We start from the raw sequence: 26,236 nt of genomic DNA, 5'->3' as shown, positions 1-26,236 counted from the left end.
ACTTTATGTCTTAAGGATAGAATTAAGTATGATCTAATGATGTCTTGCCGCCTCAAACTTTAGCAGCCTAAAGAATTTCATTAAGACAAGATGAAATTACACTTTTCTCTTCTTCTGAAAGTAGACTTTAAAAGCATATACATTATAACAGTGCTATAGCTCAAAATATAAATGATGATAACACCATCGATTTTCTTGCATATTTTTGTGTTTTATAGAGCCTGGATAGTTTAGTGGGTAGAGTATCACATGAGTCTTTTGAAAAAACAATCTATCACTTATCTATGACTGAAACTCTCTTTGAAACTAAGGTAAATAGTTGATAGAGCATCACACTTTCGATCTGAGGGTACCTGTTCAGGTGTAAGTCTTTTGAAAAACAACCTATCACTTATCCATGACTGAAACTCTCTTTGAAACTAAGAACTTGTCCATGCTTTTAAGATTTCCTGGATGTCAGAACAAAATTTAAACTTTATGCCTTAAAAAAGAAAAATGTATGATCTAACAATGTCTTGACTGTTTAAACTTTAGCACCGTAGCTGATTTTATCAAGTCAAAATAACTTTATACTTTTCTTGTCTAAGTAACCCTTGAAACCACATAACAAAGCACTCCAGGTCAGAATATATATGAGAAGGAGAGAAACGCCGATTTTCCCGCACACGTTTTTGTTTTGGAGAGCCTGGATAGCTCAGTCGGTAGAGCATCAGACTTTTAATCTGAGGGTCCAGGGTTCAAGTCCCTGTTCAGGCGCGTGTCTTTTAGAAATCAAGACGTTTCACTTATTTATGATTTGAACATTATGTAGATTTCATACTCTAAAAAAATTATTGGATTAATGATGTAACTTTATGTCTTAAGGATAGAATTAAGTATGATCTAATGATGTCTTGCCGCCTCAAACTTTAGCAGCCTAAAGAATTTCATTAAGACAAGATGAAATTACACTTTTCTCTTCTTCTGAAAGTAGACTTTAAAAGCATATACATTATAACAGTGCTATAGCTCAAAATATAAATGATGATAACACCATCGATTTTCTTGCATATTTTTGTGTTTTATAGAGCCTGGATAGTTTAGTGGGTAGAGTATCACATGAGTCTTTTGAAAAAACAATCTATCACTTATCTATGACTGAAACTCTCTTTGAAACTAAGGTAAATAGTTGATAGAGCATCACACTTTCGATCTGAGGGTACCTGTTCAGGTGTAAGTCTTTTGAAAAACAACCTATCACTTATCCATGACTGAAACTCTCTTTGAAACTAAGAACTAGTCCATGCTTTTAAGATTTCCTGGATGTCAGAACAAAATTTAAACTTTATGCCTTAAAAAAGAAAAATGTATGATCTAACAATGTCTTGACTGTTTAAACTTTAGCACCGTAGCTGATTTTATCAAGTCAAAATAACTTTATACTTTTCTTGTCTAAGTAACCCTTGAAACCACATAACAAAGCACTCCAGGTCAGAATATATATGAGAAGGAGAGAAACGCCGATTTTCCCGCACACGTTTTGGTTTTGGAGAGCCTGGATAGCTCAGTCGGTAGAGCATCAGACTTTTAATCTGAGGGTCCAGGGTTCAAGTCCCTGTTCAGGCGCGTGTCTTTTAGAAATCAAGACGTTTCACTTATTTATGATTTGAACATTATGTAGATTTCATACTCTAAAAAAATTATTGGATTAATGATGTAACTTTATGTCTTAAGGATAGAATTAAGTATGATCTAATGATGTCTTGCCGCCTCAAACTTTAGCAGCCTAAAGAATTTCATTAAGACAAGATGAAATTACACTTTTCTCTTCTTCTGAAAGTAGACTTTAAAAGCATATACATTATAACAGTGCTATAGCTCAAAATATAAATGATGATAACACCATCGATTTTCTTGCATATTTTTGTGTTTTATAGAGCCTGGATAGTTTAGTGGGTAGAGTATCACATGAGTCTTTTGAAAAAACAATCTATCACTTATCTATGACTGAAACTCTCTTTGAAACTAAGGTAAATAGTTGATAGAGCATCACACTTTCGATCTGAGGGTACCTGTTCAGGTGTAAGTCTTTTGAAAAACAACCTATCACTTATCCATGACTGAAACTCTCTTTGAAACTAAGAACTAGTCCATGCTTTTAAGATTTCCTGGATGTCAGAACAAAATGTAAACTTTATGCCTTAAAAAAGAAAAATGTATGATCTAACAATGTCTTGACTGTTTAAACTTTAGCACCGTAGCTGATTTTATCAAGTCAAAATAACTTTATACTTTTCTTGTCTAAGTAACCCTTGAAACCACATAACAAAGCACTCCAGGTCAGAATATATATGAGAAGGAGAGAAACGCCGATTTTCCCGCACACGTTTTGGTTTTGGAGAGCCTGGATAGCTCAGTCGGTAGAGCATCAGACTTTTAATCTGAGGGTCCAGGGTTCAAGTCCCTGTTCAGGCGCGTGTCTTTTAGAAATCAAGACGTTTCACTTATTTATGATTTGAACATTACGTAGATTTCATACTCTAAAAAAATTATTGGATTAATGATGTAACTTTATGTCTTAAGGATAGAATTAAGTATGATCTAATGATGTCTTGCCGCCTCAAACTTTAGCAGCCTAAAGAATTTCATTAAGACAAGATGAAATTACACTTTTCTCTTCTTCTGAAAGTAGACTTTAAAAGCATATACATTATAACAGTGCTATAGCTCAAAATATAAATGATGATAACACCATCGATTTTCTTGCATATTTTTGTGTTTTATAGAGCCTGGATAGTTTAGTGGGTAGAGTATCACATGAGTCTTTTGAAAAAACAATCTATCACTTATCTATGACTGAAACTCTCTTTGAAACTAAGGTAAATAGTTGATAGAGCATCACACTTTCGATCTGAGGGTACCTGTTCAGGTGTAAGTCTTTTGAAAAACAACCTATCACTTATCCATGACTGAAACTCTCTTTGAAACTAAGAACTAGTCCATGCTTTTAAGATTTCCTGGATGTCAGAACAAAATTTAAACTTTATGCCTTAAAAAAGAAAAATGTATGATCTAACAATGTCTTGACTGTTTAAACTTTAGCACCGTAGCTGATTTTATCAAGTCAAAATAACTTTATACTTTTCTTGTCTAAGTAACCCTTGAAACCACATAACAAAGCACTCCAGGTCAGAATATATATGAGAAGGAGAGAAACGCCGATTTTCCCGCACACGTTTTGGTTTTGGAGAGCCTGGATAGCTCAGTCGGTAGAGCATCAGACTTTTAATCTGAGGGTCCAGGGTTCAAGTCCCTGTTCAGGCGCGTGTCTTTTAGAAATCAAGACGTTTCACTTATTTATGATTTGAACATTACGTAGATTTCATACTCTAAAAAAATTATTGGATTAATGATGTAACTTTATGTCTTAAGGATAGAATTAAGTATGATCTAATGATGTCTTGCCGCCTCAAACTTTAGCAGCCTAAAGAATTTCATTAAGACAAGATGAAATTACACTTTTCTCTTCTTCTGAAAGTAGACTTTAAAAGCATATACATTATAACAGTGCTATAGCTCAAAATATAAATGATGATAACACCATCGATTTTCTTGCATATTTTTGTGTTTTATAGAGCCTGGATAGTTTAGTGGGTAGAGTATCACATGAGTCTTTTGAAAAAACAATCTATCACTTATCTATGACTGAAACTCTCTTTGAAACTAAGGTAAATAGTTGATAGAGCATCACACTTTCGATCTGAGGGTACCTGTTCAGGTGTAAGTCTTTTGAAAAACAACCTATCACTTATCCATGACTGAAACTCTCTTTGAAACTAAGAACTAGTCCATGCTTTTAAGATTTCCTGGATGTCAGAACAAAATTTAAACTTTATGCCTTAAAAAAGAAAAATGTATGATCTAACAATGTCTTGACTGTTTAAACTTTAGCACCGTAGCTGATTTTATCAAGTCAAAATAACTTTATACTTTTCTTGTCTAAGTAACCCTTGAAACCACATAACAAAGCACTCCAGGTCAGAATATATATGAGAAGGAGAGAAACGCCGATTTTCCCGCACACGTTTTGGTTTTGGAGAGCCTGGATAGCTCAGTCGGTAGAGCATCAGACTTTTAATCTGAGGGTCCAGGGTTCAAGTCCCTGTTCAGGCGCGTGTCTTTTAGAAATCAAGACGTTTCACTTATTTATGATTTGAACATTACGTAGATTTCATACTCTAAAAAAATTATTGGATTAATGATGTAACTTTATGTCTTAAGGATAGAATTAAGTATGATCTAATGATGTCTTGCCGCCTCAAACTTTAGCAGCCTAAAGAATTTCATTAAGACAAGATGAAATTACACTTTTCTCTTCTTCTGAAAGTAGACTTTAAAAGCATATACATTATAACAGTGCTATAGCTCAAAATATAAATGATGATAACACCATCGATTTTCTTGCATATTTTTGTGTTTTATAGAGCCTGGATAGTTTAGTGGGTAGAGTATCACATGAGTCTTTTGAAAAAACAATCTATCACTTATCTATGACTGAAACTCTCTTTGAAACTAAGGTAAATAGTTGATAGAGCATCACACTTTCGATCTGAGGGTACCTGTTCAGGTGTAAGTCTTTTGAAAAACAACCTATCACTTATCCATGACTGAAACTCTCTTTGAAACTAAGAACTAGTCCATGCTTTTAAGATTTCCTGGATGTCAGAACAAAATTTAAACTTTATGCCTTAAAAAAGAAAAATGTATGATCTAACAATGTCTTGACTGTTTAAACTTTAGCACCGTAGCTGATTTTATCAAGTCAAAATAACTTTATACTTTTCTTGTCTAAGTAACCCTTGAAACCACATAACAAAGCACTCCAGGTCAGAATATATATGAGAAGGAGAGAAACGCCGATTTTCCCGCACACGTTTTGGTTTTGGAGAGCCTGGATAGCTCAGTCGGTAGAGCATCAGACTTTTAATCTGAGGGTCCAGGGTTCAAGTCCCTGTTCAGGCGCGTGTCTTTTAGAAATCAAGACGTTTCACTTATTTATGATTTGAACATTATGTAGATTTCATACTCTAAAAAAATTATTGGATTAATGATGTAACTTTATGTCTTAAGGATAGAATTAAGTATGATCTAATGATGTCTTGCCGCCTCAAACTTTAGCAGCCTAAAGAATTTCATTAAGACAAGATGAAATTACACTTTTCTCTTCTTCTGAAAGTAGACTTTAAAAGCATATACATTATAACAGTGCTATAGCTCAAAATATAAATGATGATAACACCATCGATTTTCTTGCATATTTTTGTGTTTTATAGAGCCTGGATAGTTTAGTGGGTAGAGTATCACATGAGTCTTTTGAAAAAACAATCTATCACTTATCTATGACTGAAACTCTCTTTGAAACTAAGGTAAATAGTTGATAGAGCATCACACTTTCGATCTGAGGGTACCTGTTCAGGTGTAAGTCTTTTGAAAAACAACCTATCACTTATCCATGACTGAAACTCTCTTTGAAACTAAGAACTAGTCCATGCTTTTAAGATTTCCTGGATGTCAGAACAAAATTTAAACTTTATGCCTTAAAAAAGAAAAATGTATGATCTAACAATGTCTTGACTGTTTAAACTTTAGCACCGTAGCTGATTTTATCAAGTCAAAATAACTTTATACTTTTCTTGTCTAAGTAACCCTTGAAACCACATAACAAAGCACTCCAGGTCAGAATATATATGAGAAGGAGAGAAACGCCGATTTTCCCGCACACGTTTTGGTTTTGGAGAGCCTGGATAGCTCAGTCGGTAGAGCATCAGACTTTTAATCTGAGGGTCCAGGGTTCAAGTCCCTGTTCAGGCGCGTGTCTTTTAGAAATCAAGACGTTTCACTTATTTATGATTTGAACATTATGTAGATTTCATACTCTAAAAAAATTATTGGATTAATGATGTAACTTTATGTCTTAAGGATAGAATTATGTATGATCTAATGATGTCTTGCCGCCTCAAACTTTAGCAGCCTAAAGAATTTCATTAAGACAAGATGAAATTACACTTTTCTCTTCTTCTGAAAGTAGACTTTAAAAGCATATACATTATAACAGTGCTATAGCTCAAAATATAAATGATGATAACACCATCGATTTTCTTGCATATTTTTGTGTTTTATAGAGCCTGGATAGTTTAGTGGGTAGAGTATCACATGAGTCTTTTGAAAAAACAATCTATCACTTATCTATGACTGAAACTCTCTTTGAAACTAAGGTAAATAGTTGATAGAGCATCACACTTTCGATCTGAGGGTACCTGTTCAGGTGTAAGTCTTTTGAAAAACAACCTATCACTTATCCATGACTGAAACTCTCTTTGAAACTAAGAACTAGTCCATGCTTTTAAGATTTCCTGGATGTCAGAACAAAATTTAAACTTTATGCCTTAAAAAAGAAAAATGTATGATCTAACAATGTCTTGACTGTGAAAACTTTAGCACCGTAGCTGATTTTATCAAGTCAAAATAACTTTATACTTTTCTTGTCTAAGTAACCCTTGAAACCACATAACAAAGCACTCCAGGTCAGAATATATATGAGAAGGAGAGAAACGCCGATTTTCCCGCACACGTTTTGGTTTTGGAGAGCCTGGATAGCTCAGTCGGTAGAGCATCAGACTTTTAATCTGAGGGTCCAGGGTTCAAGTCCCTGTTCAGGCGCATGTCTTTTAGAAATCAAGACGTTTCACTTATTTATGATTTGAACATTACGTAGATTTCATACTCTAAAAAAATTATTGGATTAATGATGTAACTTTATGTCTTAAGGATAGAATTAAGTATGATCTAATGATGTCTTGCCGCCTCAAACTTTAGCAGCCTAAAGAATTTCATTAAGACAAGATGAAATTACACTTTTCTCTTCTTCTGAAAGTAGACTTTAAAAGCATATACATTATAACAGTGCTATAGCTCAAAATATAAATGATGATAACACCATCGATTTTCTTGCATATTTTTGTGTTTTATAGAGCCTGGATAGTTTAGTGGGTAGAGTATCACATGAGTCTTTTGAAAAAACAATCTATCACTTATCTATGACTGAAACTCTCTTTGAAACTAAGGTAAATAGTTGATAGAGCATCACACTTTCGATCTGAGGGTACCTGTTCAGGTGTAAGTCTTTTGAAAAACAACCTATCACTTATCCATGACTGAAACTCTCTTTGAAACTAAGAACTAGTCCATGCTTTTAAGATTTCCTGGATGTCAGAACAAAATTTAAACTTTATGCCTTAAAAAAGAAAAATGTATGATCTAACAATGTCTTGACTGTTTAAACTTTAGCACCGTAGCTGATTTTATCAAGTCAAAATAACTTTATACTTTTCTTGTCTAAGTAACCCTTGAAACCACATAACAAAGCACTCCAGGTCAGAATATATATGAGAAGGAGAGAAACGCCGATTTTCCCGCACACGTTTTGGTTTTGGAGAGCCTGGATAGCTCAGTCGGTAGAGCATCAGACTTTTAATCTGAGGGTCCAGGGTTCAAGTCCCTGTTCAGGCGCGTGTCTTTTAGAAATCAAGACGTTTCACTTATTTATGATTTGAACATTACGTAGATTTCATACTCTAAAAAAATTATTGGATTAATGATGTAACTTTATGTCTTAAGGATAGAATTAAGTATGATCTAATGATGTCTTGCCGCCTCAAACTTTAGCAGCCTAAAGAATTTCATTAAGACAAGATGAAATTACACTTTTCTCTTCTTCTGAAAGTAGACTTTAAAAGCATATACATTATAACAGTGCTATAGCTCAAAATATAAATGATGATAACACCATCGATTTTCTTGCATATTTTTGTGTTTTATAGAGCCTGGATAGTTTAGTGGGTAGAGTATCACATGAGTCTTTTGAAAAAACAATCTATCACTTATCTATGACTGAAACTCTCTTTGAAACTAAGGTAAATAGTTGATAGAGCATCACACTTTCGATCTGAGGGTACCTGTTCAGGTGTAAGTCTTTTGAAAAACAACCTATCACTTATCCATGACTGAAACTCTCTTTGAAACTAAGAACTAGTCCATGCTTTTAAGATTTCCTGGATGTCAGAACAAAATTTAAACTTTATGCCTTAAAAAAGAAAAATGTATGATCTAACAATGTCTTGACTGTTTAAACTTTAGCACCGTAGCTGATTTTATCAAGTCAAAATAACTTTATACTTTTCTTGTCTAAGTAACCCTTGAAACCACATAACAAAGCACTCCAGGTCAGAATATATATGAGAAGGAGAGAAACGCCGATTTTCCCGCACACGTTTTGGTTTTGGAGAGCCTGGATAGCTCAGTCGGTAGAGCATCAGACTTTTAATCTGAGGGTCCAGGGTTCAAGTCCCTGTTCAGGCGTGTGTCTTTTAGAAATCAAGACGTTTCACTTATTTATGATTTGAACATTACGTAGATTTCATACTCTAAAAAAATTATTGGATTAATGATGTAACTTTATGTCTTAAGGATAGAATTAAGTATGATCTAATGATGTCTTGCCGCCTCAAACTTTAGCAGCCTAAAGAATTTCATTAAGACAAGATGAAATTACACTTTTCTCTTCTTCTGAAAGTAGACTTTAAAAGCATATACATTATAACAGTGCTATAGCTCAAAATATAAATGATGATAACACCATCGATTTTCTTGCATATTTTTGTGTTTTATAGAGCCTGGATAGTTTAGTGGGTAGAGTATCACATGAGTCTTTTGAAAAAACAATCTATCACTTATCTATGACTGAAACTCTCTTTGAAACTAAGGTAAATAGTTGATAGAGCATCACACTTTCGATCTGAGGGTACCTGTTCAGGTGTAAGTCTTTTGAAAAACAACCTATCACTTATCCATGACTGAAACTCTCTTTGAAACTAAGAACTAGTCCATGCTTTTAAGATTTCCTGGATGTCAGAACAAAATTTAAACTTTATGCCTTAAAAAAGAAAAATGTATGATCTAACAATGTCTTGACTGTTTAAACTTTAGCACCGTAGCTGATTTTATCAAGTCAAAATAACTTTATACTTTTCTTGTCTAAGTAACCCTTGAAACCACATAACAAAGCACTCCAGGTCAGAATATATATGAGAAGGAGAGAAACGCCGATTTTCCCGCACACGTTTTGGTTTTGGAGAGCCTGGATAGCTCAGTCGGTAGAGCATCAGACTTTTAATCTGAGGGTCCAGGGTTCAAGTCCCTGTTCAGGCGTGTGTCTTTTAGAAATCAAGACGTTTCACTTATTTATGATCTGAACATTACGTAGATTTCATACTCTAAAAAAATTATTGGATTAATGATGTAACTTTATGTCTTAAGGATAGAATTAAGTATGATCTAATGATGTCTTGCCGCCTCAAACTTTAGCAGCCTAAAGAATTTCATTAAGACAAGATGAAATTACACTTTTCTCTTCTTCTGAAAGTAGACTTTAAAAGCATATACATTATAACAGTGCTATAGCTCAAAATATAAATGATGATAACACCATCGATTTTCTTGCATATTTTTGTGTTTTATAGAGCCTGGATAGTTTAGTGGGTAGAGTATCACATGAGTCTTTTGAAAAAACAATCTATCACTTATCTATGACTGAAACTCTCTTTGAAACTAAGGTAAATAGTTGATAGAGCATCACACTTTCGATCTGAGGGTACCTGTTCAGGTGTAAGTCTTTTGAAAAACAACCTATCACTTATCCATGACTGAAACTCTCTTTGAAACTAAGAACTAGTCCATGCTTTTAAGATTTCCTGGATGTCAGAACAAAATTTAAACTTTATGCCTTAAAAAAGAAAAATGTATGATCTAACAATGTCTTGACTGTTTAAACTTTAGCACCGTAGCTGATTTTATCAAGTCAAAATAACTTTATACTTTTCTTGTCTAAGTAACCCTTGAAACCACATAACAAAGCACTCCAGGTCAGAATATATATGAGAAGGAGAGAAACGCCGATTTTCCCGCACACGTTTTGGTTTTGGAGAGCCTGGATAGCTCAGTCGGTAGAGCATCAGACTTTTAATCTGAGGGTCCAGGGTTCAAGTCCCTGTTCAGACGCGTGTCTTTTAGAAATCAAGACGTTTCACTTATTTATGATTTGAACATTACGTAGATTTCATACTCTAAAAAAATTATTGGATTAATGATGTAACTTTATGTCTTAAGGATAGAATTAAGTATGATCTAATGATGTCTTGCCGCCTCAAACTTTAGCAGCCTAAAGAATTTCATTAAGACAAGATGAAATTACACTTTTCTCTTCTTCTGAAAGTAGACTTTAAAAGCATATACATTATAACAGTGCTATAGCTCAAAATATAAATGATGATAACACCATCGATTTTCTTGCATATTTTTGTGTTTTATAGAGCCTGGATAGTTTAGTGGGTAGAGTATCACATGAGTCTTTTGAAAAAACAATCTATCACTTATCTATGACTGAAACTCTCTTTGAAACTAAGGTAAATAGTTGATAGAGCATCACACTTTCGATCTGAGGGTACCTGTTCAGGTGTAAGTCTTTTGAAAAACAACCTATCACTTATCCATGACTGAAACTCTCTTTGAAACTAAGAACTAGTCCATGCTTTTAAGATTTCCTGGATGTCAGAACAAAATTTAAACTTTATGCCTTAAAAAAGAAAAATGTATGATCTAACAATGTCTTGACTGTTTAAACTTTAGCACCGTAGCTGATTTTATCAAGTCAAAATAACTTTATACTTTTCTTGTCTAAGTAACCCTTGAAACCACATAACAAAGCACTCCAGGTCAGAATATATATGAGAAGGAGAGAAACGCCGATTTTCCCGCACACGTTTTGGCTTTGGAGAGCCTGGATAGCTCAGTCGGTAGAGCATCAGACTTTTAATCTGAGGGTCCAGGGTTCAAGTCCCTGTTCAGACGCGTGTCTTTTAGAAATCAAGACGTTTCACTTATTTATGATTTGAACATTACGTAGATTTCATACTCTAAAAAAATTATTGGATTAATGATGTAACTTTATGTCTTAAGGATAGAATTAAGTATGATCTAATGATGTCTTGCCGCCTCAAACTTTAGCAGCCTAAAGAATTTCATTAAGACAAGATGAAATTACACTTTTCTCTTCTTCTGAAAGTAGACTTTAAAAGCATATACATTATAACAGTGCTATAGCTCAAAATATAAATGATGATAACACCATCGATTTTCTTGCATATTTTTGTGTTTTATAGAGCCTGGATAGTTTAGTGGGTAGAGTATCACATGAGTCTTTTGAAAAAACAATCTATCACTTATCTATGACTGAAACTCTCTTTGAAACTAAGGTAAATAGTTGATAGAGCATCACACTTTCGATCTGAGGGTACCTGTTCAGGTGTAAGTCTTTTGAAAAACAACCTATCACTTATCCATGACTGAAACTCTCTTTGAAACTAAGAACTAGTCCATGCTTTTAAGATTTCCTGGATGTCAGAACAAAATTTAAACTTTATGCCTTAAAAAAGAAAAATGTATGATCTAACAATGTCTTGACTGTTTAAACTTTAGCACCGTAGCTGATTTTATCAAGTCAAAATAACTTTATACTTTTCTTGTCTAAGTAACCCTTGAAACCACATAACAAAGCACTCCAGGTCAGAATATATATGAGAAGGAGAGAAACGCCGATTTTCCCGCACACGTTTTGGTTTTGGAGAGCCTGGATAGCTCAGTCGGTAGAGCATCTGACTTTTAATCTGAGGGTCCAGGGTTCAAGTCCCTGTTCAGACGCGTGTCTTTTAGAAATCAAGACGTTTCACTTATTTATGATTTGAACATTACGTAGATTTCATACTCTAAAAAAATTATTGGATTAATGATGTAACTTTATGTCTTAAGGATAGAATTAAGTATGATCTAATGATGTCTTGCCGCCTCAAACTTTAGCAGCCTAAAGAATTTCATTAAGACAAGATGAAATTACACTTTTCTCTTCTTCTGAAAGTAGACTTTAAAAGCATATACATTATAACAGTGCTATAGCTCAAAATATAAATGATGATAACACCATCGATTTTCTTGCATATTTTTGTGTTTTATAGAGCCTGGATAGTTTAGTGGGTAGAGTATCACATGAGTCTTTTGAAAAAACAATCTATCACTTATCTATGACTGAAACTCTCTTTGAAACTAAGGTAAATAGTTGATAGAGCATCACACTTTCGATCTGAGGGTACCTGTTCAGGTGTAAGTCTTTTGAAAAACAACCTATCACTTATCCATGACTGAAACTCTCTTTGAAACTAAGAACTAGTCCATGCTTTTAAGATTTCCTGGATGTCAGAACAAAATTTAAACTTTATGCCTTAAAAAAGAAAAATGTATGATCTAACAATGTCTTGACTGTTTAAACTTTAGCACCGTAGCTGATTTTATCAAGTCAAAATAACTTTATACTTTTCTTGTCTAAGTAACCCTTGAAACCACATAACAAAGCACTCCAGGTCAGAATATATATGAGAAGGAGAGAAACGCCGATTTTCCCGCACACGTTTTGGCTTTGGAGAGCCTGGATAGCTCAGTCGGTAGAGCATCAGACTTTTAATCTGAGGGTCCAGGGTTCAAGTCCCTGTTCAGGCGCGTGTCTTTTAGAAATCAAGACGTTTCACTTATTTATGATTTGAACATTACGTAGATTTCATACTCTAAAAAAATTATTGGATTAATGATGTAACTTTACGTCTTAAGGATAGAATTAAGTATGATCTAATGATGTCTTGCCGCCTCAAACTTTAGCAGCCTAAAGAATTTCATTAAGACAAGATGAAATTACACTTTTCTCTTCTTCTGAAAGTAGACTTTAAAAGCATATACATTATAACAGTGCTATAGCTCAAAATATAAATGATGATAACACCATCGATTTTCTTGCATATTTTTGTGTTTTATAGAGCCTGGATAGTTTAGTGGGTAGAGTATCACATGAGTCTTTTGAAAAAACAATCTATCACTTATCTATGACTGAAACTCTCTTTGAAACTAAGGTAAATAGTTGATAGAGCATCACACTTTCAATCTGAGGGTACCTGTTCAGGTGTAAGTCTTTTGAAAAACAACCTATCACTTATCCATGACTGAAACTCTCTTTGAAACTAAGAACTAGTCCATGCTTTTAAGATTTCCTGGATGTCAGAACAAAATTTAAACTTTATGCCTTAAAAAAGAAAAATGTATGATCTAACAATGTCTTGACTGTTTAAACTTTAGCACCGTAGCTGATTTTATCAAGTCAAAATAACTTTATACTTTTCTTGTCTAAGTAACCCTTGAAACCACATAACAAAGCACTCCAGGTCAGAATATATATGAGAAGGAGAGAAACGCCGATTTTCCCGCACACGTTTTGGTTTTGGAGAGCCTGGATAGCTCAGTCGGTAGAGCATCAGACTTTTAATCTGAGGGTCCAGGGTTCAAGTCCCTGTTCAGGCGTGTGTCTTTTAGAAATCAAGACGTTTCACTTATTTATGATTTGAACATTACGTAGATTTCATACTCTAAAAAAATTATTGGATTAATGATGTAACTTTATGTCTTAAGGATAGAATTAAGTATGATCTAATGATGTCTTGCCGCCTCAAACTTTAGCAGCCTAAAGAATTTCATTAAGACAAGATGAAATTACACTTTTCTCTTCTTCTGAAAGTAGACTTTAAAAGCATATACATTATAACAGTGCTATAGCTCAAAATATAAATGATGATAACACCATCGATTTTCTTGCATATTTTTGTGTTTTATAGAGCCTGGATAGTTTAGTGGGTAGAGTATCACATGAGTCTTTTGAAAAAACAATCTATCACTTATCTATGACTGAAACTCTCTTTGAAACTAAGGTAAATAGTTGATAGAGCATCACACTTTCAATCTGAGGGTACCTGTTCAGGTGTAAGTCTTTTGAAAAACAACCTATCACTTATCCATGACTGAAACTCTCTTTGAAACTAAGAACTAGTCCATGCTTTTAAGATTTCCTGGATGTCAGAACAAAATTTAAACTTTATGCCTTAAAAAAGAAAAATGTATGATCTAACAATGTCTTGACTGTTTAAACTTTAGCACCGTAGCTGATTTTATCAAGTCAAAATAACTTTATACTTTTCTTGTCTAAGTAACCCTTGAAACCACATAACAAAGCACTCCAGGTCAGAATATATATGAGAAGGAGAGAAACGCCGATTTTCCCGCACACGTTTTGGTTTTGGAGAGCCTGGATAGCTCAGTCGGTAGAGCATCTGACTTTTAATCTGAGGGTCCAGGGTTCAAGTCCCTGTTCAGACGCGTGTCTTTTAGAAATCAAGACGTTTCACTTATTTATGATTTGAACATTACGTAGATTTCATACTCTAAAAAAATTATTGGATTAATGATGTAACTTTATGTCTTAAGGATAGAATTAAGTATGATCTAATGATGTCTTGCCGCCTCAAACTTTAGCAGCCTAAAGAATTTCATTAAGACAAGATGAAATTATACTTTTCTCTTCTTCTGAAAGTAGACTTTAAAAGCATATACATTATAACAGTGCTATAGCTCAAAATATAAATGATGATAACACCATCGATTTTCTTGCATATTTTTGTGTTTTATAGAGCCTGGATAGTTTAGTGGGTAGAGTATCACATGAGTCTTTTGAAAAAACAATCTATCACTTATCTATGACTGAAACTCTCTTTGAAACTAAGGTAAATAGTTGATAGAGCATCACACTTTCGATCTGAGGGTACCTGTTCAGGTGTAAGTCTTTTGAAAAACAACCTATCACTTATCCATGACTGAAACTCTCTTTGAAACTAAGAACTAGTCCATGCTTTTAAGATTTCCTGGATGTCAGAACAAAATTTAAACTTTATGCCTTAAAAAAGAAAAATGTATGATCTAACAATGTCTTGACTGTTTAAACTTTAGCACCGTAGCTGATTTTATCAAGTCAAAATAACTTTATACTTTTCTTGTCTAAGTAACCCTTGAAACCACATAACAAAGCACTCCAGGTCAGAATATATATGAGAAGGAGAGAAACGCCGATTTTCCCGCACACGTTTTGGCTTTGGAGAGCCTGGATAGCTCAGTCGGTAGAGCATCTGACTTTTAATCTGAGGGTCCAGGGTTCAAGTCCCTGTTCAGACGCGTGTCTTTTAGAAATCAAGACGTTTCACTTATTTATGATTTGAACATTACGTAGATTTCATACTCTAAAAAAATTATTGGATTAATGATGTAACTTTATGTCTTAAGGATAGAATTAAGTATGATCTAATGATGTCTTGCCGCCTCAAACTTTAGCAGCCTAAAGAATTTCATTAAGACAAGATGAAATTACACTTTTCTCTTCTTCTGAAAGTAGACTTTAAAAGCATATACATTATAACAGTGCTATAGCTCAAAATATAAATGATGATAACAACATCGATTTTCTTGCATATTTTTGTGTTTTATAGAGCCTGGATAGTTTAGTGGGTAGAGTATCACATGAGTCTTTTGAAAAAACAATCTATCACTTATCTATGACTGAAACTCTCTTTGAAACTAAGGTAAATAGTTGATAGAGCATCACACTTTCGATCTGAGGGTACCTGTTCAGGTGTAAGTCTTTTGAAAAACAACCTATCACTTATCCATGACTGAAACTCTCTTTGAAACTAAGAACTAGTCCATGCTTTTAAGATTTCCTGGATGTCAGAACAAAATTTAAACTTTATGCCTTAAAAAAGAAAAATGTATGATCTAACAATGTCTTGACTGTTTAAACTTTAGCACCGTAGCTGATTTTATCAAGTCAAAATAACTTTATACTTTTCTTGTCTAAGTAACCCTTGAAACCACATAACAAAGCACTCCAGGTCAGAATATATATGAGAAGGAGAGAAACACCGATTTTCCCGCACACGTTTTGGTTTTGGAGAGCCTGGATAGCTCAGTCGGTAGAGCATCTGACTTTTAATCTGAGGGTCCAGGGTTCAAGTCCCTGTTCAGACGCGTGTCTTTTAGAAATCAAGACGTTTCACTTATTTATGATTTGAACATTACGTAGATTTCATACTCTAAAAAAATTATTGGATTAATGATGTAACTTTATGTCTTAAGGATAGAATTAAGTATGATCTAATGATGTCTTGCCGCCTCAAACTTTAGCAGCCTAAAGAATTTCATTAAGACAAGATGAAATTACACTTTTCTCTTCTTCTGAAAGTAGACTTTAAAAGCATATACATTATAACAGTGCTATAGCTCAAAATATAAATGATGATAACAACATCGATTTTCTTGCATATTTTTGTGTTTTATAGAGCCTGGATAGTTTAGTGGGTAGAGTATCACATGAGTCTTTTGAAAAAACAATCTATCACTTATCTATGACTGAAACTCTCTTTGAAACTAAGGTAAATAGTTGATAGAGCATCACACTTTCGATCTGAGGGTACCTGTTCAGGTGTAAGTCTTTTGAAAAACAACCTATCACTTATCCATGACTGAAACTCTCTTTGAAACTAAGAACTAGTCCATGCTTTTAAGATTTCCTGGATGTCAGAACAAAATTTAAACTTTATGCCTTAAAAAAGAAAAATGTATGATCTAACAATGTCTTGACTGTTTAAACTTTAGCACCGTAGCTGATTTTATCAAGTCAAAATAACTTTATACTTTTCTTGTCTAAGTAACCCTTGAAACCACATAACAAAGCACTCCAGGTCAGAATATATATGAGAAGGAGAGAAACACCGATTTTCCCGCACACATTTTGGTTTTGGAGAGCCTGGATAGCTCAGTCGGTAGAGCATCAGACTTTTAATCTGAGGGTCCAGGGTTCAAGTCCCTGTTCAGGCGTGTGTCTTTTAGAAATCAAGACGTTTCACTTATTTATGATTTGAACATTACGTAGATTTCATACTCTAAAAAAATTATTGGATTAATGATGTAACTTTATGTCTTAAGGATAGAATTAAGTATGATCTAATGATGTCTTGCCGCCTCAAACTTTAGCAGCCTAAAGAATTTCATTAAGACAAGATGAAATTACACTTTTCTCTTCTTCTGAAAGTAGACTTTAAAAGCATATACATTATAACAGTGCTATAGCTCAAAATATAAATGATGATAACACCATCGATTTTCTTGCATATTTTTGTGTTTTATAGAGCCTGGATAGTTTAGTGGGTAGAGTATCACATGAGTCTTTTGAAAAAACAATCTATCACTTATCTATGACTGAAACTCTCTTTGAAACTAAGGTAAATAGTTGATAGAGCATCACACTTTCGATCTGAGGGTACCTGTTCAGGTGTAAGTCTTTTGAAAAACAACCTATCACTTATCCATGACTGAAACTCTCTTTGAAACTAAGAACTAGTCCATGCTTTTAAGATTTCCTGGATGTCAGAACAAAATTTAAACTTTATGCCTTAAAAAAGAAAAATGTATGATCTAACAATGTCTTGACTGTTTAAACTTTAGCACCGTAGCTGATTTTATCAAGTCAAAATAACTTTATACTTTTCTTGTCTAAGTAACCCTTGAAACCACATAACAAAGCACTCCAGGTCAGAATATATATGAGAAGGAGAGAAACACCGATTTTCCCGCACACGTTTTGGTTTTGGAGAGCCTGGATAGCTCAGTCGGTAGAGCATCTGACTTTTAATCTGAGGGTCCAGGGTTCAAGTCCCTGTTCAGACGCGTGTCTTTTAGAAATCAAGACGTTTCACTTATTTATGATTTGAACATTACGTAGATTTCATACTCTAAAAAAATTATTGGATTAATGATGTAACTTTATGTCTTAAGGATAGAATTAAGTATGATCTAATGATGTCTTGCCGCCTCAAACTTTAGCAGCCTAAAGAATTTCATTAAGACAAGATGAAATTACACTTTTCTCTTCTTCTGAAAGTAGACTTTAAAAGCATATACATTATAACAGTGCTATAGCTCAAAATATAAATGATGATAACAACATCGATTTTCTTGCATATTTTTGTGTTTTATAGAGCCTGGATAGTTTAGTGGGTAGAGTATCACATGAGTCTTTTGAAAAAACAATCTATCACTTATCTATGACTGAAACTCTCTTTGAAACTAAGGTAAATAGTTGATAGAGCATCACACTTTCGATCTGAGGGTACCTGTTCAGGTGTAAGTCTTTTGAAAAACAACCTATCACTTATCCATGACTGAAACTCTCTTTGAAACTAAGAACTAGTCCATGCTTTTAAGATTTCCTGGATGTCAGAACAAAATTTAAACTTTATGCCTTAAAAAAGAAAAATGTATGATCTAACAATGTCTTGACTGTTTAAACTTTAGCACCGTAGCTGATTTTATCAAGTCAAAATAACTTTATACTTTTCTTGTCTAAGTAACCCTTGAAACCACATAACAAAGCACTCCAGGTCAGAATATATATGAGAAGGAGAGAAACACCGATTTTCCCGCACACGTTTTGGTTTTGGAGAGCCTGGATAGCTCAGTCGGTAGAGCATCAGACTTTTAATCTGAGGGTCCAGGGTTCAAGTCCCTGTTCAGGCGTGTGTCTTTTAGAAATCAAGACGTTTCACTTATTTATGATTTGAACATTACGTAGATTTCATACTCTAAAAAAATTATTGGATTAATGATGTAACTTTATGTCTTAAGGATAGAATTAAGTATGATCTAATGATGTCTTGCCGCCTCAAACTTTAGCAGCCTAAAGAATTTCATTAAGACAAGATGAAATTACACTTTTCTCTTCTTCTGAAAGTAGACTTTAAAAGCATATACATTATAACAGTGCTATAGCTCAAAATATAAATGATGATAACACCATCGATTTTCTTGCATATTTTTGTGTTTTATAGAGCCTGGATAGTTTAGTGGGTAGAGTATCACATGAGTCTTTTGAAAAAACAATCTATCACTTATCTATGACTGAAACTCTCTTTGAAACTAAGGTAAATAGTTGATAGAGCATCACACTTTCGATCTGAGGGTACCTGTTCAGGTGTAAGTCTTTTGAAAAACAACCTATCACTTATCCATGACTGAAACTCTCTTTGAAACTAAGAACTAGTCCATGCTTTTAAGATTTCCTGGATGTCAGAACAAAATTTAAACTTTATGCCTTAAAAAAGAAAAATGTATGATCTAACAATGTCTTGACTGTTTAAACTTTAGCACCGTAGCTGATTTTATCAAGTCAAAATAACTTTATACTTTTCTTGTCTAAGTAACCCTTGAAACCACATAACAAAGCACTCCAGGTCAGAATATATATGAGAAGGAGAGAAACACCGATTTTCCCGCACACGTTTTGGTTTTGGAGAGCCTGGATAGCTCAGTCGGTAGAGCATCAGACTTTTAATCTGAGGGTCCAGGGTTCAAGTCCCTGTTCAGGCGTGTGTCTTGTAGAAATCAAGACGTTTCACTTATTTATGATTTGAACATTACGTAGATTTCATACTCTAAAAAAATTATTGGATTAATGATGTAACTTTATGTCTTAAGGATAGAATTAAGTATGATCTAATGATGTCTTGCCGCCTCAAACTTTAGCAGCCTAAAGAATTTCATTAAGACAAGATGAAATTACACTTTTCTCTTCTTCTGAAAGTAGACTTTAAAAGCATATACATTATAACAGTGCTATAGCTCAAAATATAAATGATGATAACACCATCGATTTTCTTGCATATTTTTGTGTTTTATAGAGCCTGGATAGTTTAGTGGGTAGAGTATCACATGAGTCTTTTGAAAAAACAATCTATCACTTATCTATGACTGAAACTCTCTTTGAAACTAAGGTAAATAGTTGATAGAGCATCACACTTTCGATCTGAGGGTACCTGTTCAGGTGTAAGTCTTTTGAAAAACAACCTATCACTTATCCATGACTGAAACTCTCTTTGAAACTAAGAACTAGTCCATGCTTTTAAGATTTCCTGGATGTCAGAACAAAATTTAAACTTTATGCCTTAAAAAAGAAAAATGTATGATCTAACAATGTCTTGACTGTTTAAACTTTAGCACCGTTGCTGATTTTATCAAGTCAAAATAACTTTATACTTTTCTTGTCTAAGTAACCCTTGAAACCACATAACAAAGCACTCCAGGTCAGAATATATATGAGAAGGAGAGAAACGCCGATTTTCCCGCACACGTTTTGGTTTTGGAGAGCCTGGATAGCTCAGTCGGTAGAGCATCAACTTTTAATCTGAGGGTCCAGGGTTCAAGTCCCTGTTCAGGCGTGTGTCTTTTAGAAATCAAGACGTTTCACTTATTTATGATTTGAACATTACGTAGATTTCATACTCTAAAAAAATTATTGGATTAATGATGTAACTTTATGTCTTAAGGATAGAATTAAGTATGATCTAATGATGTCTTGCCGCCTCAAACTTTAGCAGCCTAAAGAATTTCATTAAGACAAGATGAAATTACACTTTTCTCTTCTTCTGAAAGTAGACTTTAAAAGCATATACATTATAACAGTGCTATAGCTCAAAATATAAATGATGATAACACCATCGATTTTCTTGCATATTTTTGTGTTTTATAGAGCCTGGATAGTTTAGTGGGTAGAGTATCACATGAGTCTTTTGAAAAAACAATCTATCACTTATCTATGACTGAAACTCTCTTTGAAACTAAGGTAAATAGTTCATAGAGCATCACACTTTCGATCTGAGGGTACCTGTTCAGGTGTAAGTCTTTTGAAAAACAACCTATCACTTATCCATGACTGAAACTCTCTTTGAAACTAAGAACTAGTCCATGCTTTTAAGATTTCCTGGATGTCAGAACAAAATTTAAACTTTATGCCTTAAAAAAGAAAAATGTATGATCTAACAATGTCTTGACTGTTTAAACTTTAGCACCGTAGCTGATTTTATCAAGTCAAAATAACTTTATACTTTTCTTGTCTAAGTAACCCTTGAAACCACATAACAAAGCACTCCAGGTCAGAATATATATGAGAAGGAGAGAAACACCGATTTTCCCGCACACGTTTTGGTTTTTGGAGAGCCTGGATAGCTCAGTCGGTAGAGCATCAGACTTTTACTCTGAGGGTCCAGGGTTCAAGTCCCTGTTCAGGCGTGTGTCTTTTAGAAATCAAGACGTTTCACTTATTTATGATTTGAACATTACGTAGATTTCATACTCTAAAAAAATTATTGGATTAATGATGTAACTTTATGTCTTAAGGATAGAATTAAGTATGATCTAATGATGTCTTGCCGCCTCAAACTTTAGCAGCCTAAAGAATTTCATTAAGACAAGATGAAATTACACTTTTCTCTTCTTCTGAAAGTAGACTTTAAAAGCATATACATTATAACAGTGCTATAGCTCAAAATATAAATGATGATAACACCATCGATTTTCTTGCATATTTTTGTGTTTTATAGAGCCTGGATAGTTTAGTGGGTAGAGTATCACATGAGTCTTTTGAAAAAACAATCTATCACTTATCTATGACTGAAACTCTCTTTGAAACTAAGGTAAATAGTTGATAGAGCATCACACTTTCGATCTGAGGGTACCTGTTCAGGTGTAAGTCTTTTGAAAAACAACCTATCACTTATCCATGACTGAAACTCTCTTTGAAACTAAGAACTAGTCCATGCTTTTAAGATTTCCTGGATGTCAGAACAAAATTTAAACTTTATGCCTTAAAAAAGAAAAATGTATGATCTAACAATGTCTTGACTGTTTAAACTTTAGCACCGTTGCTGATTTTATCAAGTCAAAATAACTTTATACTTTTCTTGTCTAAGTAACCCTTGAAACCACATAACAAAGCACTCCAGGTCAGAATATATATGAGAAGGAGAGAAACGCTGATTTTCCCGCACACGTTTTGGTTTTGGAGAGCCTGGATAGCTCAGTCGGTAGAGCATCAACTTTTAATCTGAGGGTCCAGGGTTCAAGTCCCTGTTCAGGCGTGTGTCTTTTAGAAATCAAGACGTTTCACTTATTTATGATTTGAACATTACGTAGATTTCATACTCTAAAATAATTATTGGATTAATGATGTAACTTTATGTCTTAAGGATAGAATTAAGTATGATCTAATGATGTCTTGCCGCCTCAAACTTTAGCAGCCTAAAGAATTTCATTAAGACAAGATGAAATTACACTTTTCTCTTCTTCTGAAAGTAGACTTTAAAAGCATATACATTATAACAGTGCTATAGCTCAAAATATAAATGATGATAACACCATCGATTTTCTTGCATATTTTTGTGTTTTATAGAGCCTGGATAGTTTAGTGGGTAGAGTATCACATGAGTCTTTTGAAAAAACAATCTATCACTTATCTATGACTGAAACTCTCTTTGAAACTAAGGTAAATAGTTGATAGAGCATCACACTTTCGATCTGAGGGTACCTGTTCAGGTGTAAGTCTTTTGAAAAACAACCTATCACTTATCCATGACTGAAACTCTCTTTGAAACTAAGAACTAGTCCATGCTTTTAAGATTTCCTGGATGTCAGAACAAAATTTAAACTTTATGCCTTAAAAAAGAAAAATGTATGATCTAACAATGTCTTGACTGTTTAAACTTTAGCACCGTAGCTGATTTTATCAAGTCAAAATAACTTTATACTTTTCTTGTCTAAGTAACCCTTGAAACCACATAACAAAGCACTCCAGGTCAGAATATATATGAGAAGGAGAGAAACGCCGATTTTCCCGCACACGTTTTGGTTTTGGAGAGCCTGGATAGCTCAGTCGGTAGAGCATCAGACTTTTAATCTGAGGGTCCAGGGTTCAAGTCCCTGTTCAGGCGCGTGTCTTTTAGAAATCAAGACGTTTCACTTATTTATGATTTGAACATTACGTAGATTTCATACTCTAAAAAAATTGTTGGATTAATGATGTAACTTTATGTCTTAAGGATAGAATTAAGTATGATCTAATGATGTCTTGCCGCCTCAAACTTTAGCAGCCTAAAGAATTTCATTAAGACAAGATGAAATTACACTTTTCTCTTCTTCTGAAAGTAGACTTTAAAAGCATATACATTATAACAGTGCTATAGCTCAAAATATAAATGATGATAACACCATCGATTTTCTTGCATATTTTTGTGTTTTATAGAGCCTGGATAGTTTAGTGGGTAGAGTATCACATGAGTCTTTTGAAAAAACAATCTATCACTTATCTATGACTGAAACTCTCTTTGAAACTAAGGTAAATAGTTGATAGAGCATCACACTTTCGATCTGAGGGTACCTGTTCAGGTGTAAGTCTTTTGAAAAACAACCTATCACTTATCCATGACTGAAACTCTCTTTGAAACTAAGAACTAGTCCATGCTTTTAAGATTTCCTGGATGTCAGAACAAAATTTAAACTTTATGCCTTAAAAAAGAAAAATGTATGATCTAACAATGTCTTGACTGTTTAAACTTTAGCACCGTAGCTGATTTTATCAAGTCAAAATAACTTTATACTTTTCTTGTCTAAGTAACCCTTGAAACCACATAACAAAGCACTCCAGGTCAGAATATATATGAGAAGGAGAGAAACGCCGATTTTCCCGCACACGTTTTGGTTTTGGAGAGCCTGGATAGCTCAGTCGGTAGAGCATCAGACTTTTAATCTGAGGGTCCAGGGTTCAAGTCCCTGTTCAGGCGCGTGTCTTTTAGAAATCAAGACGTTTCACTTATTTATGATTTGAACATTACGTAGATTTCATACTCTAAAAAAATTGTTGGATTAATGATGTAACTTTATGTCTTAAGGATAGAATTAAGTATGATCTAATGATGTCTTGCCGCCTCAAACTTTAGCAGCCTAAAGAATTTCATTAAGACAAGATGAAATTACACTTTTCTCTTCTTCTGAAAGTAGACTTTAAAAGCATATACATTATAACAGTGCTATAGCTCAAAATATAAATGATGATAACACCATCGATTTTCTTGCATATTTTTGTGTTTTATAGAGCCTGGATAGTTTAGTGGGTAGAGTATCACATGAGTCTTTTGAAAAAACAATCTATCACTTATCTATGACTGAAACTCTCTTTGAAACTAAGGTAAATAGTTGATAGAGCATCACACTTTCGATCTGAGGGTACCTGTTCAGGTGTAAGTCTTTTGAAAAACAACCTATCACTTATCCATGACTGAAACTCTCTTTGAAACTAAGAACTAGTCCATGCTTTTAAGATTTCCTGGATGTCAGAACAAAATTTAAACTTTATGCCTTAAAAAAGAAAAATGTATGATCTAACAATGTCTTGACTGTTTAAACTTTAGCACCGTAGCTGATTTTATCAAGTCAAAATAACTTTATACTTTTCTTGTCTAAGTAACCCTTGAAACCACATAACAAAGCACTCCAGGTCAGAATATATATGAGAAGGAGAGAAACGCCGATTTTCCCGCACATGTTTTGGTTTTGGAGAGCCTGGATAGCTCAGTCGGTAGAGCATCAGACTTTTAATCTGAGGGTCCAGGGTTCAAGTCCCTGTTCAGGCGCATGTCTTTTAGAAATCAAGACGTTTCACTTATTTATGATTTGAACATTACGTAGATTTCATACTCTAAAAAAATTGTTGGATTAATGATGTAACTTTATGTCTTAAGGATAGAATTAAGTATGATCTAATGATGTCTTGCCGCCTCAAACTTTAGCAGCCTAAAGAATTTCATTAAGACAAGATGAAATTACACTTTTCTCTTCTTCTGAAAGTAGACTTTAAAAGCATATACATTATAACAGTGCTATAGCTCAAAATATAAATGATGATAACACCATCGATTTTCTTGCATATTTTTGTGTTTTATAGAGCCTGGATAGTTTAGTGGGTAGAGTATCACATGAGTCTTTTGAAAAAACAATCTATCACTTATCTATGACTGAAACTCTCTTTGAAACTAAGGTAAATAGTTGATAGAGCATCACACTTTCGATCTGAGGGTACCTGTTCAGGTGTAAGTCTTTTGAAAAACAACCTATCACTTATCCATGACTGAAACTCTCTTTGAAACTAAGAACTAGTCCATGCTTTTAAGATTTCCTGGATGTCAGAACAAAATTTAAACTTTATGCCTTAAAAAAGAAAAATGTATGATCTAACAATGTCTTGACTGTTTAAACTTTAGCACCGTAGCTGATTTTATCAAGTCAAAATAACTTTATACTTTTCTTGTCTAAGTAACCCTTGAAACCACATAACAAAGCACTCCAGGTCAGAATATATATGAGAAGGAGAGAAACGCCGATTTTCCCGCACATGTTTTGGTTTTGGAGAGCCTGGATAGCTCAGTCGGTAGAGCATCAGACTTTTAATCTGAGGGTCCAGGGTTCAAGTCCCTGTTCAGGCGCATGTCTTTTAGAAATCAAGACGTTTCACTTATTTATGATTTGAACATTACGTAGATTTCATACTCTAAAAAAATTGTTGGATTAATGATGTAACTTTATGTCTTAAGGATAGAATTAAGTATGATCTAATGATGTCTTGCCGCCTCAAACTTTAGCAGCCTAAAGAATTTCATTAAGACAAGATGAAATTACACTTTTCTCTTCTTCTGAAAGTAGACTTTAAAAGCATATACATTATAACAGTGCTATAGCTCAAAATATAAATGATGATAACACCATCGATTTTCTTGCATATTTTTGTGTTTTATAGAGCCTGGATAGTTTAGTGGGTAGAGTATCACATGAGTCTTTTGAAAAAACAATCTATCACTTATCTATGACTGAAACTCTCTTTGAAACTAAGGTAAATAGTTGATAGAGCATCACACTTTCGATCTGAGGGTACCTGTTCAGGTGTAAGTCTTTTGAAAAACAACCTATCACTTATCCATGACTGAAACTCTCTTTGAAACTAAGAACTAGTCCATGCTTTTAAGATTTCCTGGATGTCAGAACAAAATTTAAACTTTATGCCTTAAAAAAGAAAAATGTATGATCTAACAATGTCTTGACTGTTTAAACTTTAGCACCGTAGCTGATTTTATCAAGTCAAAATAACTTTATACTTTTCTTGTCTAAGTAACCCTTGAAACCACATAACAAAGCACTCCAGGTCAGAATATATATGAGAAGGAGAGAAACGCCGATTTTCCCACACACGTTTTGGTTTTGGAGAGCCTGGATAGCTCAGTCGGTAGAGCATCAGACTTTTAATCTGAGGGTCCAGGGTTCAAGTCCCTGTTCAGGCGCGTGTCTTTTA

General features: G+C 34.0%; 29 non-coding genes across 29 annotated transcripts; all 29 read left to right on the top strand.

The window, feature by feature from the left end:
* Positions 1-683: 683 nt before the first annotated feature.
* Positions 684-756, top strand: TRNAK-UUU (transfer RNA lysine (anticodon UUU)). Its single transcript has one exon. It is a non-coding gene; the product is annotated as a tRNA-Lys (tRNA).
* Positions 757-1,532: 776 nt separating this feature from the next.
* On the top strand, positions 1,533-1,605 carry TRNAK-UUU (transfer RNA lysine (anticodon UUU)). The gene has a single exon. It is a non-coding gene; the product is annotated as a tRNA-Lys (tRNA).
* Positions 1,606-2,381: 776 nt separating this feature from the next.
* TRNAK-UUU (transfer RNA lysine (anticodon UUU)) lies at positions 2,382-2,454 on the top strand. The gene has a single exon. It is a non-coding gene; the product is annotated as a tRNA-Lys (tRNA).
* A 776-nt stretch (positions 2,455-3,230) lies between these two features.
* On the top strand, positions 3,231-3,303 carry TRNAK-UUU (transfer RNA lysine (anticodon UUU)). Its single transcript has one exon. It is a non-coding gene; the product is annotated as a tRNA-Lys (tRNA).
* Positions 3,304-4,079: 776 nt separating this feature from the next.
* Positions 4,080-4,152, top strand: TRNAK-UUU (transfer RNA lysine (anticodon UUU)). Its single transcript has one exon. It is a non-coding gene; the product is annotated as a tRNA-Lys (tRNA).
* A 776-nt stretch (positions 4,153-4,928) lies between these two features.
* On the top strand, positions 4,929-5,001 carry TRNAK-UUU (transfer RNA lysine (anticodon UUU)). Its single transcript has one exon. It is a non-coding gene; the product is annotated as a tRNA-Lys (tRNA).
* A 776-nt stretch (positions 5,002-5,777) lies between these two features.
* On the top strand, positions 5,778-5,850 carry TRNAK-UUU (transfer RNA lysine (anticodon UUU)). The gene has a single exon. It is a non-coding gene; the product is annotated as a tRNA-Lys (tRNA).
* A 776-nt stretch (positions 5,851-6,626) lies between these two features.
* Positions 6,627-6,699, top strand: TRNAK-UUU (transfer RNA lysine (anticodon UUU)). The gene has a single exon. It is a non-coding gene; the product is annotated as a tRNA-Lys (tRNA).
* A 776-nt stretch (positions 6,700-7,475) lies between these two features.
* Positions 7,476-7,548, top strand: TRNAK-UUU (transfer RNA lysine (anticodon UUU)). Its single transcript has one exon. It is a non-coding gene; the product is annotated as a tRNA-Lys (tRNA).
* Positions 7,549-8,324: 776 nt separating this feature from the next.
* Positions 8,325-8,397, top strand: TRNAK-UUU (transfer RNA lysine (anticodon UUU)). The gene has a single exon. It is a non-coding gene; the product is annotated as a tRNA-Lys (tRNA).
* Positions 8,398-9,173: 776 nt separating this feature from the next.
* On the top strand, positions 9,174-9,246 carry TRNAK-UUU (transfer RNA lysine (anticodon UUU)). The gene has a single exon. It is a non-coding gene; the product is annotated as a tRNA-Lys (tRNA).
* A 776-nt stretch (positions 9,247-10,022) lies between these two features.
* TRNAK-UUU (transfer RNA lysine (anticodon UUU)) lies at positions 10,023-10,095 on the top strand. The gene has a single exon. It is a non-coding gene; the product is annotated as a tRNA-Lys (tRNA).
* Positions 10,096-10,871: 776 nt separating this feature from the next.
* On the top strand, positions 10,872-10,944 carry TRNAK-UUU (transfer RNA lysine (anticodon UUU)). Its single transcript has one exon. It is a non-coding gene; the product is annotated as a tRNA-Lys (tRNA).
* Positions 10,945-11,720: 776 nt separating this feature from the next.
* Positions 11,721-11,793, top strand: TRNAK-UUU (transfer RNA lysine (anticodon UUU)). The gene has a single exon. It is a non-coding gene; the product is annotated as a tRNA-Lys (tRNA).
* Positions 11,794-12,569: 776 nt separating this feature from the next.
* Positions 12,570-12,642, top strand: TRNAK-UUU (transfer RNA lysine (anticodon UUU)). The gene has a single exon. It is a non-coding gene; the product is annotated as a tRNA-Lys (tRNA).
* A 776-nt stretch (positions 12,643-13,418) lies between these two features.
* TRNAK-UUU (transfer RNA lysine (anticodon UUU)) lies at positions 13,419-13,491 on the top strand. Its single transcript has one exon. It is a non-coding gene; the product is annotated as a tRNA-Lys (tRNA).
* A 776-nt stretch (positions 13,492-14,267) lies between these two features.
* TRNAK-UUU (transfer RNA lysine (anticodon UUU)) lies at positions 14,268-14,340 on the top strand. Its single transcript has one exon. It is a non-coding gene; the product is annotated as a tRNA-Lys (tRNA).
* Positions 14,341-15,116: 776 nt separating this feature from the next.
* On the top strand, positions 15,117-15,189 carry TRNAK-UUU (transfer RNA lysine (anticodon UUU)). The gene has a single exon. It is a non-coding gene; the product is annotated as a tRNA-Lys (tRNA).
* Positions 15,190-15,965: 776 nt separating this feature from the next.
* On the top strand, positions 15,966-16,038 carry TRNAK-UUU (transfer RNA lysine (anticodon UUU)). The gene has a single exon. It is a non-coding gene; the product is annotated as a tRNA-Lys (tRNA).
* Positions 16,039-16,814: 776 nt separating this feature from the next.
* TRNAK-UUU (transfer RNA lysine (anticodon UUU)) lies at positions 16,815-16,887 on the top strand. Its single transcript has one exon. It is a non-coding gene; the product is annotated as a tRNA-Lys (tRNA).
* A 776-nt stretch (positions 16,888-17,663) lies between these two features.
* Positions 17,664-17,736, top strand: TRNAK-UUU (transfer RNA lysine (anticodon UUU)). Its single transcript has one exon. It is a non-coding gene; the product is annotated as a tRNA-Lys (tRNA).
* A 776-nt stretch (positions 17,737-18,512) lies between these two features.
* Positions 18,513-18,585, top strand: TRNAK-UUU (transfer RNA lysine (anticodon UUU)). The gene has a single exon. It is a non-coding gene; the product is annotated as a tRNA-Lys (tRNA).
* A 776-nt stretch (positions 18,586-19,361) lies between these two features.
* On the top strand, positions 19,362-19,434 carry TRNAK-UUU (transfer RNA lysine (anticodon UUU)). Its single transcript has one exon. It is a non-coding gene; the product is annotated as a tRNA-Lys (tRNA).
* A 1,625-nt stretch (positions 19,435-21,059) lies between these two features.
* TRNAK-UUU (transfer RNA lysine (anticodon UUU)) lies at positions 21,060-21,132 on the top strand. The gene has a single exon. It is a non-coding gene; the product is annotated as a tRNA-Lys (tRNA).
* A 1,624-nt stretch (positions 21,133-22,756) lies between these two features.
* On the top strand, positions 22,757-22,829 carry TRNAK-UUU (transfer RNA lysine (anticodon UUU)). Its single transcript has one exon. It is a non-coding gene; the product is annotated as a tRNA-Lys (tRNA).
* Positions 22,830-23,605: 776 nt separating this feature from the next.
* Positions 23,606-23,678, top strand: TRNAK-UUU (transfer RNA lysine (anticodon UUU)). Its single transcript has one exon. It is a non-coding gene; the product is annotated as a tRNA-Lys (tRNA).
* Positions 23,679-24,454: 776 nt separating this feature from the next.
* TRNAK-UUU (transfer RNA lysine (anticodon UUU)) lies at positions 24,455-24,527 on the top strand. Its single transcript has one exon. It is a non-coding gene; the product is annotated as a tRNA-Lys (tRNA).
* Positions 24,528-25,303: 776 nt separating this feature from the next.
* TRNAK-UUU (transfer RNA lysine (anticodon UUU)) lies at positions 25,304-25,376 on the top strand. The gene has a single exon. It is a non-coding gene; the product is annotated as a tRNA-Lys (tRNA).
* Positions 25,377-26,152: 776 nt separating this feature from the next.
* Positions 26,153-26,225, top strand: TRNAK-UUU (transfer RNA lysine (anticodon UUU)). The gene has a single exon. It is a non-coding gene; the product is annotated as a tRNA-Lys (tRNA).
* The last annotated feature ends 11 nt before the right edge of the window (positions 26,226-26,236 follow it).

Source organism: Rhinoderma darwinii, chromosome 1 (assembly GCF_050947455.1).
Source record: "Rhinoderma darwinii isolate aRhiDar2 chromosome 1, aRhiDar2.hap1, whole genome shotgun sequence".
In the NCBI taxonomy this organism is placed as follows: Eukaryota; Metazoa; Chordata; class Amphibia; order Anura; family Rhinodermatidae; genus Rhinoderma; species Rhinoderma darwinii.
This window is presented reverse-complemented; position numbering and strand designations above follow the sequence as displayed.